The sequence below is a fragment of the Chelonia mydas genome, chromosome 1 (genome assembly GCF_015237465.2).
Source record: "Chelonia mydas isolate rCheMyd1 chromosome 1, rCheMyd1.pri.v2, whole genome shotgun sequence".
In the NCBI taxonomy this organism is placed as follows: Eukaryota; Metazoa; Chordata; order Testudines; family Cheloniidae; genus Chelonia; species Chelonia mydas.
Genome location: NC_057849.1, coordinates 214636273 through 214645173, shown reverse-complemented (window position 1 = coordinate 214645173; position 8901 = coordinate 214636273).

Here is an 8901-nt window from a genome sequence, read left to right as displayed (position 1 = left end):
ATACCTAGCTAGATTACTTACTAAGTTCTAAGACTCCATTCCTGTTCTGTCTCCGGGAAAAGCATCACACAGACAGACACAGACCCTTTGTTTTTCTCCCTCCTCCCAGCTTTTGAAAGTATCTTGTCTCCTCCTTGGTCATTTTGGTCAGGTGCCAGCAAGGTTACCTTTAGCTTCTTAACCCTTTACAGGTGAGAAGATTTTTCCTCTGGCCAGGAGGGATTTTAAAGGGGTTTACCTTTCCCTTTATATTTATGACACAGATCAACACCAATAACAGCTGCTGGATATAGTCCAGCATAACTTCTGATGGGAAGACAACTCAGAAATACTATTCCAACTTTGGAAAAGAATCTAACTCCAAAGTGGCCAAACATGAAGAGAGTAGCCACATTGGATAACTAGGCTAAAAGAGTTTATGAACACTTTTGCAACAGATGACACTCAGAGAACTGCTGGGTCTAGAACCCAGTAACCCTGACTGTATCAAACTGGATGAAGAAAAAGGATGGACAACTCCAGCTGTCCTAAAGAAAAATAATTCAGCACCCAATCATATGTGATTGAGATCAACAGTGGAGAGTTCAGCAGAATCCATCAACATTTATAGTTTGTTCCTCAGAAAGAACAATCAACAGAGCAAACTCTACAGGTGGCAGATGCAGATCAAGAATACTCAAAAGATTCCAAACTGACCAGAGACAATAGTTACAACTAATGGATAGCCATATGACCAAGTTGTTATATGTTTGGGTTGTGTAATTAAAAAACCAGTACAACTGAGAGATACTAAACAGACTGATCCATAATGAATTTTAAAGAGTGTGATAGTGTAAATTTTGTAAATGGTAGGAACATAGAACTTAAAGGGGGAGATGCAAGGGAATGCTAAACTGTATTATACTGTTCAGCCATTAGGTGGCTCCATGTATAATATACTTAAGCTCAGAACAGCCGTTCCGATTCCTGGCAGTGCATTAAAGAATCATATAGTGAATACAGCTGGTGCATCTTTGGGAAGGAAGCTCTGTAGCCAGTCGATATCTAGTAGAGAAGCATGCCCTGCTAGTAGCAGTCCTGCAATCTACCATGTACAAGATGTATATGACAGACATCCAGTTAGGGAGTTTGGTTCAATGACACATCACACCATTGTAGAAGTGGCATTCTTAGGCTTTCTGGGGTGGTCAGAGAAGCTCCTGCAGTTGGATTGCACACAGAGCTAGTCTTGAAACAACTTTATTGGCAACAGGCAAGAAGAACAATGAACAAGTTCATCTTGTAATGTTCTATAAACATCTAGAGAGGCCATTGTGGGGATGCTGTTTGTCTAACAATGCCCCTTTTTCACTAGATGAAGATTGATAGTCTTGTGGGTAAAGCACTAGACTGGAACATGGCTGAGCTGCATTCTATTCCTGGCTCTACTGCACACTTCCTGTGTGCCTTGCACAACTCACTTAATTTCTCTGTGTCTCAGCTCCCCATGTGTATGTAAGCAGGATCTGAATGAACTGAATGAATTCTCCCTGGGCCCTGACAGCTAGCTGGGTGGGGGAGAGACTTCAGGAGCAAACTGTATTTACATGAACACACCTACTCTGCTTAGATATCCAGCAGATAGAGTGGTGTTGCTCAAAATAATCAACTGTGGCTGGTATTGGGTTACAAATCACTGCAGTACTGAATGCAGGGGTAGTGAAATGCTGTTACCAATGTTGTTGTAATTATTGTATGAATACAGGGAAGCAGGACTGTGCTTCACCTGTCCCAAATGAGCGGGTCACCCTCAGCCAAAAGGACCTCATTAAGCCAGGGGCTTGAATGCCAGAGCCTTGTGAAAGTAAGATGGGTGGGGACAGGTATCTCAGTCAAGAAGTATAGATGCTCTCTCTAGGGGTCTCTGGCCTGGTTGAACCTATTTTCCCCCACCATTTAATGAAAGAGTTAAATAGGATTTATTAGAAGCCTCTTTGTTATTTTAATTGCTCAATCAGAGCTGAAATTAGTTGTGATGGGGCAGTGTTTTTGCCCAGTTTGCAAAAAGCTGAAAATCACTAAGAGACTGATGTGCAGAGGTCAATAGCAGAGAGCACCTTTTGTTGACCTATAGGTGGAAGCACTGATTGGTGGTTTTGTGGCTCCGCAAGTGACAGAGAAGGAAAGTGAATTTCCATTACATCATCTACGGAGAAAATAAAGGAAAGTTAGCAAGAGTTCAAGCATACATCTCCACAAGCACACTCACACAAACACCCTACTGAGAACCAGCAGCTCATGGCACACAGGTGATCCAACAACTTTCAGAGGAAAAGCTACAGATGTGGAGTGGGAACTAGGGTCCTGCTGCCAACAAAAGGCAGCAGAAGGTGACTGATAGTCGGTCACTGAACAAGTTGCTGGTGAGGCAGCAAGCAGAATGAAGGGGTGGCCAAAGGAGAGGAACCGTGGCTGGTGGGGTGGCCAGCGGAGAGGAACTACGGCTGGCAGGGCGACCACCCAGAGCAAACGCTCAGATGGTGGAGCAAGCAGTGTGCCTTCTTCCTGGGGTGGGAGGTGAACTCACACAGATGCACTTCTGAACCCTGCGTCCTCACTGCCCGAGGACAACCACTGTGAGTGGGGTATGGTGAGGGAACAGAGAGGAGCATAGAAAAGGAACTGTGGTAGTAGAACTCAAGAATGAGGCAGAAGGCAGTGCCCCACACACTTTGGGCTGAGTCTCCTGCTCACAGTTTTATGATTATGAATCCTGCTTCTGGCATTTTCACTAATTAGTGTCAGGTGACTTCCCTCCTTTCATTAAATGTTTCTTTTCTGTACTCAGACTGTGTGCTTCCGAGTGGGGAAGTATTGCCTCTCAGAGGCACCCAAGGGTTGTGTGTAATTTTCCCAGCTTACTAGGTGGGGGCTCGAGCAGTTTTGTGTTATATTGTTGAAAAGGAACCCCTAGATATTGAACCCGGCCCCAATTGCTGCCTGCTCCACCTGGCAGAAGGGTTACATGCAAAAAGGAATATTGCCTTCATATCTTAGAGGAGCACCATGAAATGCAGAAGAGTGTTTTCAATTAGAAAGGAGTAAGTGAAAGTGTCTGGCTATCTTGCAGGATTGGGAATGGAATACGGAGCCTTTCACGCTCTGGGACCCTGGTTCCAGCCTACTCCCAGATCAGGGGCTCTGGCTGGCTCACAGGGAATGGAAAATTGAGCCCTTCACCGCTAGGACCCTAGTTCCCACTCCACATCTGTAGCTTTTCCTCTGAAAGTTGTTGGATCGCCTGTGTGCCATGAGCTGCTGGTTCTCAGTAGGGTGTTTGTGTGAGTGTGCTTGTGGAGATGTATGCTTGAACTCTTGCTAACGTTCCTTTATTTTCTCCGTAGATGATGTAATGGAAATTCACTTTCCTTCTCTGTCACTTGCGGAGCCACAAAACCACCAATCAGTGCTTCCACCTATAGGTCAACAAACTGACCAAAAGTACCACAGAACTGCAAGATCCTCTGTCCCCCCTAATCTGGTATGCTGCCTTCTATACAGGAGTCTTAGGTCTGGTATCCCACCTTCTGCCATAGTGGATCAGACTGTTGGGGACACTGGGGCATGGCCACTAGGTAACTCAAGGGGATGGAAGACCACGAGTGTTGATGAAGCCCCCTCGCACTAGGCCCAAGTGTCCTTGCCCCCCCCACCCCACTCGCAGCAGTTATGCTGAGGATCTGCAACAATATGTTGCAGAGTCAGACTGCCTGAAACTAAACAAGGCCAAACAGGGCAGATATGGAAGAAAAATGCTGAATAAAGCAGCTTTATGTATAGTTTAACAAATGATACAAAAAACAAGGGCACTAGCTGGGAACTGGATTGGCTGGCTATATGGATACTTAGGGCAGCTTGCTATTGGATAAGTATGCTGAAGAAAGGATGTATAAAAGCCTGTGTAACTTCCTGCTCTGGCTGCAGGATTAGAGATCTTATTCTCCCTGTACCTTTTTGCAGCTGCAAATAAACTTTTCTGCTTCTCCACCCCGTTGTGATTATTGGGTGTAGCACACCGGGTAGCGAACCAACCCCTGCTGTTGTTTTGCCTCTCGGCACTGGGTGCCGGCAACAGCTTTTGGCGTCCCTGGGTCGGAAACGAGGCTGCTATTTAGCTTTGCCCGGACCCCTCCTGGAGGTCGAGGATTGCGGCGAGAACCGACACCCAGCGCGCACCGGTGAGTTCATTGGGGGCCTTGGAGGAGACGCGATTTGATCGACCCCGGAGGGCACAACGGTGCAACGCACTCATATAGTGGAGAAGCAGCTGTGGACGACGGTGAGGAACCGGTCCCTTGGATAAGGTAGGAACCTTTTGAAATCCGGATTGTATGCTCTGTTGGAACCTGGGGACGCCCAGAGTTACCCTGTAGATATGGGACAGGGACAGAGCTCGGGGGTTAGGGCACGGTGTATGCCCCTAGAATGCATTCTAGCAAACTGGAAGGTATTTGGTGTGGATCCGATGACTAAGAGCCAATTAAAACGATTCTGTACACTTGACTGGCCTCAATATCAACTAGAGGACCAGGAGTGGTGGCCACCAGGAGGGTCAATTAATTACAACACGATCCTTCAGTTACTCCTGTTCTGTCAGAGAACAAGGAAATGGAATGAACATATGTATGCGCATTTGTTTCTGACTTTATGTACTCGACCAGATATTTTACAGCGCTGTAATCTGACTCCAACTGGTTCGGTAGCAGCTAATGTTAGTCCCCAGACCCCCACCCCCACTGTAATGGCAGAGCCGGTGTCCCCTTCGGCCCCTACACTCACACCTTGTAAGTCCCCAATGGTTGGCCTATACCCCTTAATCACCGAAACTAAAGTCGCCCGGTCTGGATCGGACAGGCGTCCGGCCACGACTATGCAGGTTTATACTCATGTGCCCTTTAATCCTGTGGATTTGGCTGCTTTCAAAGCACAGGCAGGAGAGTTTTCCACCAACCCAAGCAGGTTTATATCAGTCTTTGAGGGGTGCCTCAGTAGTCACAAGCCAGACTGGGGTGATTGTAACATCCTCCTGCGAACCCTATTGTCTGAGGTTGAAAGACAACAGGTTGTGTCCAAAGCAAGGGAGGAGGCACAGAAACGGTATGACCGGGATCATATTAATGTCCCTGACCCGGATGCACAAGTCCCCCGAGCAGACGCGAGGTGGATCCAAATGATCATGGGGATATGACCCGTCTTACCTCCTATAAGGAGTTGCTTTTGCATGGACTCCGTCACTCGGCTGTCTGACATAATAATTGGGCAAAGCCATATGAAGTAATGCAGGATTTAAAAGAAAGCCCAGGGGCTTTTCTACAGCATATTCGGGACACAATTCGACAGAACACTAATGCAGACCCCGATGATCAGGCAACTGAGTCAATTATTAAGGGAATTTTTACGAGCAGAGCAGCCCCTGATATTAAGAGAAAGTTACAAAAAAAGGACGATTTAATGGGCATGACATGGCACAAATCTTAGAGACTGCAAACCGAGCTCACAGTCTGAGAGAGACAGAGAAGGAGAGAAAGCAAGTGAGACTGATGGTAACAGCGGTACAGGCCAGCACTAAGGGAAGTGGCCGGGGAGGAAGGGGCCGTGGACATGAACATCCAGGCTCGCAGGAGAGACGAGTGGGTCGCAACCAGTGTGCCTTGTGTCGACAAGAGAGACGCTGGAAAAATGAGTGCCCAAAGAGGAAGGAAAAGGGGGGTGCCTCTATGATGGCGATGGTGGAGCAGGAATAGGGGTGTCAGGGGAGACGGACCACCCTACCCCCGGAACCCTGAGTAAAGATGCGGGTTAGAAGCTCAGAAATAGATTTTTTAGTGGACTCTGGAGCAGCACGAACTGCTGTAAATCGACCCCTTCAGTTGCCAGTAGCAGATTCCCTTACTGTGGTGGGAGCCACAGGCAGGGACACCAAGTGCCCAGTGTATGCCCCAGGGGAATGCGCTTTGGGAAACAGGACTATATCCCACAAGCTGGTATACCTCCCTGAGTGTCCAACACCTCTGCTGGGACAGGGTCTGCTTTGTCGCCTCGGTGCCACCCTGCATTTTACTGAGGATGAAATAACCCTTACCTTACCCCCTGAGAATGCATGGATCATGACCCTTGCAGTTGAGCCCTCAGCCATGCAAGCCCCAGAATGGAGCCCGTGGGAAGAGCAGGTGTACCCCCTCGTGTGGGCATCAGGGATTCCAGGAAAGGCCACCCACCAGACCCCCATTACTATTCAGCTCATACCAGGGAAAGGCCCAGTGCAAGTAAAACAGTATCCAATCAAGAGGGAAGCCAGAGTAGGTTTACAGGAAACTACAGATCGATTCCTAATGTATGGTATTCTCCGGGAATGTCAGTCAGCCTGGAACACTCCCATTCTACCCGTACAGAAGCCTGATGGCACGTATCGGCTAGTACAGGACCTAAGGGCAGTCAATGAATGGGTTAAGACTTTGCACCCTCTTGTCCCTAACCCATATACCTTATTGGCTTCTATAGGGGGACAGTATACCCATTTTTCAGTCCTCGATCTGAAAGATGCTTTCTTTACCATCCCAGTTGCCACCCCGTCACAGGAGATCTTCTCCTTCGAGTGGGAGGACCGAAAAAGGGTTAAAAAGCAACTTTGCTGGATCGTGTTGGCCCAGGGATTTAAAAACTCCCCCACCCTCTTTGGCCAGGCTTTGGCCAGGGACCTAGAGGAGTGGGATAATGAGGAGGCCCTCCTTCTGCAGTATGTAGATGATTTGTTAATTGCCACTGTGGGCCAAACCCCCTGCCTTAAAGCCATCGTGAACCTCCTGAATTTTATTGGACTCCGGGGATATCGGGTAGCACGGAGTAAGGCTCAAATCGCCCTCCCAGAGGTACGGTACCTCGGGTTTCACATACGGCAAGGGGAGCGTAAGCTTTCAAGCGAAAGAAAGGAAGCTATCTGTCAAGTTCCTACTCCAAGTAATCGTAAGCGGCTCAGGGCATTTCTGGGTATGGCAGGCTTTTGCAGGATATGGATCCCAGAGTTTGGACTGTGGGCTAAACCCCTGTATGACTGTGTAAAAGGAGCAGATCATGACCCCTTCTATTGGACCCCAGAGGCTGACAGGGCATTTAAAATCCTGAAAAGAAAACTGATGGAAGCCCCGGCTCTGGGCCTGCCGGATCTCTCTAAGCTGTTTCAGTTGTATGTACATGAACGAAAGGGGGTGGCCCTAGGAGTGCTCACACAGCTGTTAGGAGCATGGAGACTTCCCGCGGCTTATTTTTCTAAGCAACTGGATCAGGTTGCAAAGGATTGGCCGGCATGTTTACGGGCGGTCGCAGCTACTGCCCTAGTGCTTGAGGAAGCCGAGAAGCTAACATTGGGAGGGGTTATGCAAATCTATACTCCCCATATAGTCCGAGCCTTATTGGATGCAAAGGGAGGGCTTTGGCTCACCCAGGCTCGGATTGCTCGCTACCAGGCTAAGCTGTTAGAGAACTCTGAAGTCACCTTACAGCCTTGCCCCTCCCTTAACCCAGCCACTCTCTTGCCAGAAACAGAGGAACAAAAACATGACTGTTTAGAGATCATAGATGCCCAGTACTCCAGCCGTCCGGATTTAAAGGATGTATTCCTCCCAAATGCAGATTATGAGTGGTACACTGATGGTAGCAGTACTGTAATAGATGGGCAAAGGAGGGCGGGTTATGCTGTTGTGACCCTCCATGACACTGTGGAAGCTGAAGGTTTGCCTGCTGGGACCTCTGCCCAGCTTGCCGAACTAATAGCCCTGACCCGTGCGCTTGAACTGTCAAAAGGAAAGCGGGTCAACATTTTTACTGATTCAAAGTATGCTTTTGGTGTGCTACATGCTCATGCTGGCCTATGGAAGCAAAGGGGAATGCTGACAGCCCAAGGCTCCCCAGTCAAGTACGGGCCCCAAATCCTCCGGCTCCTAGAAGCCGTACAACTTCCCTCGGAAGTGGCGGTGGTACACTGTAAAGCCCATCAAAGGGAGGATCAAGATGTGGCCAGAGGTAAAGCCCGGGCAGATAGAGAGGCTAAGCATGCTGCCACCCTGCCATCCCCTCAGACTGAGAACGCCCATATGCATGCCCTTATCCCATCAGTAGGGGAGCTTCCAACCCCTCAGTACTCTGGGGAGGAGAGACAGCTAACTGACAAACTCGGTCTCCGGGAAAAGAAGAAATGGCTCCATTCCCCGGAAGGGAAGGTCCTCTTACCAAAGGGCCTGATCCGGCCAGTGCTGCAGAAACTACATCAAACCACTCATGCTGGCAGGAAAGCACTTATCCAGCTAATGGGAAAATACTTTATCACTTCCGGACTCCGACCCCTGGCTGCCCAGGTACAAGCGGACTGCTTAGTCTGCCAAAAGAATAACCCCCGACCGGGACATCCTGTGCCACCAGCTGCCCTAGAACCCACTCCGGGCCCCGGACAAGTGTGGCAAATAGACTTTACTGAGTTTCCCCGGACCCAAGGGTTCAAATATCTCCTTGTCATAGTGGATCGGTTCAGCGGATGGCCAGAAGCCTTCCCATGCCGTAATTGCACTGCCAGAACAGTGGCCCTCAAGTTTGTTAAGGAGATCATTCCTTGCTTTGGACTCCCCCTGTGGATGGAATCTGACAACTGGACACATTTCACGTCAAAAATCATTCAAAGCATCTCACATGCCTTACAGATCCCCTGGAAACTCCATACACCCTGGAGACCGCAAGCCAGTGGTGTAGTGGAGCGTACCAATCAGACCCTTAAACGGCATCTCTCAAAAGTGTGCCAAGAAGCCCCACTGCGATGGCCTGATGCTTTGCCCCTCGTCCTACTTCGTATCCGCGTTCTCCCTAAGGGTAGAT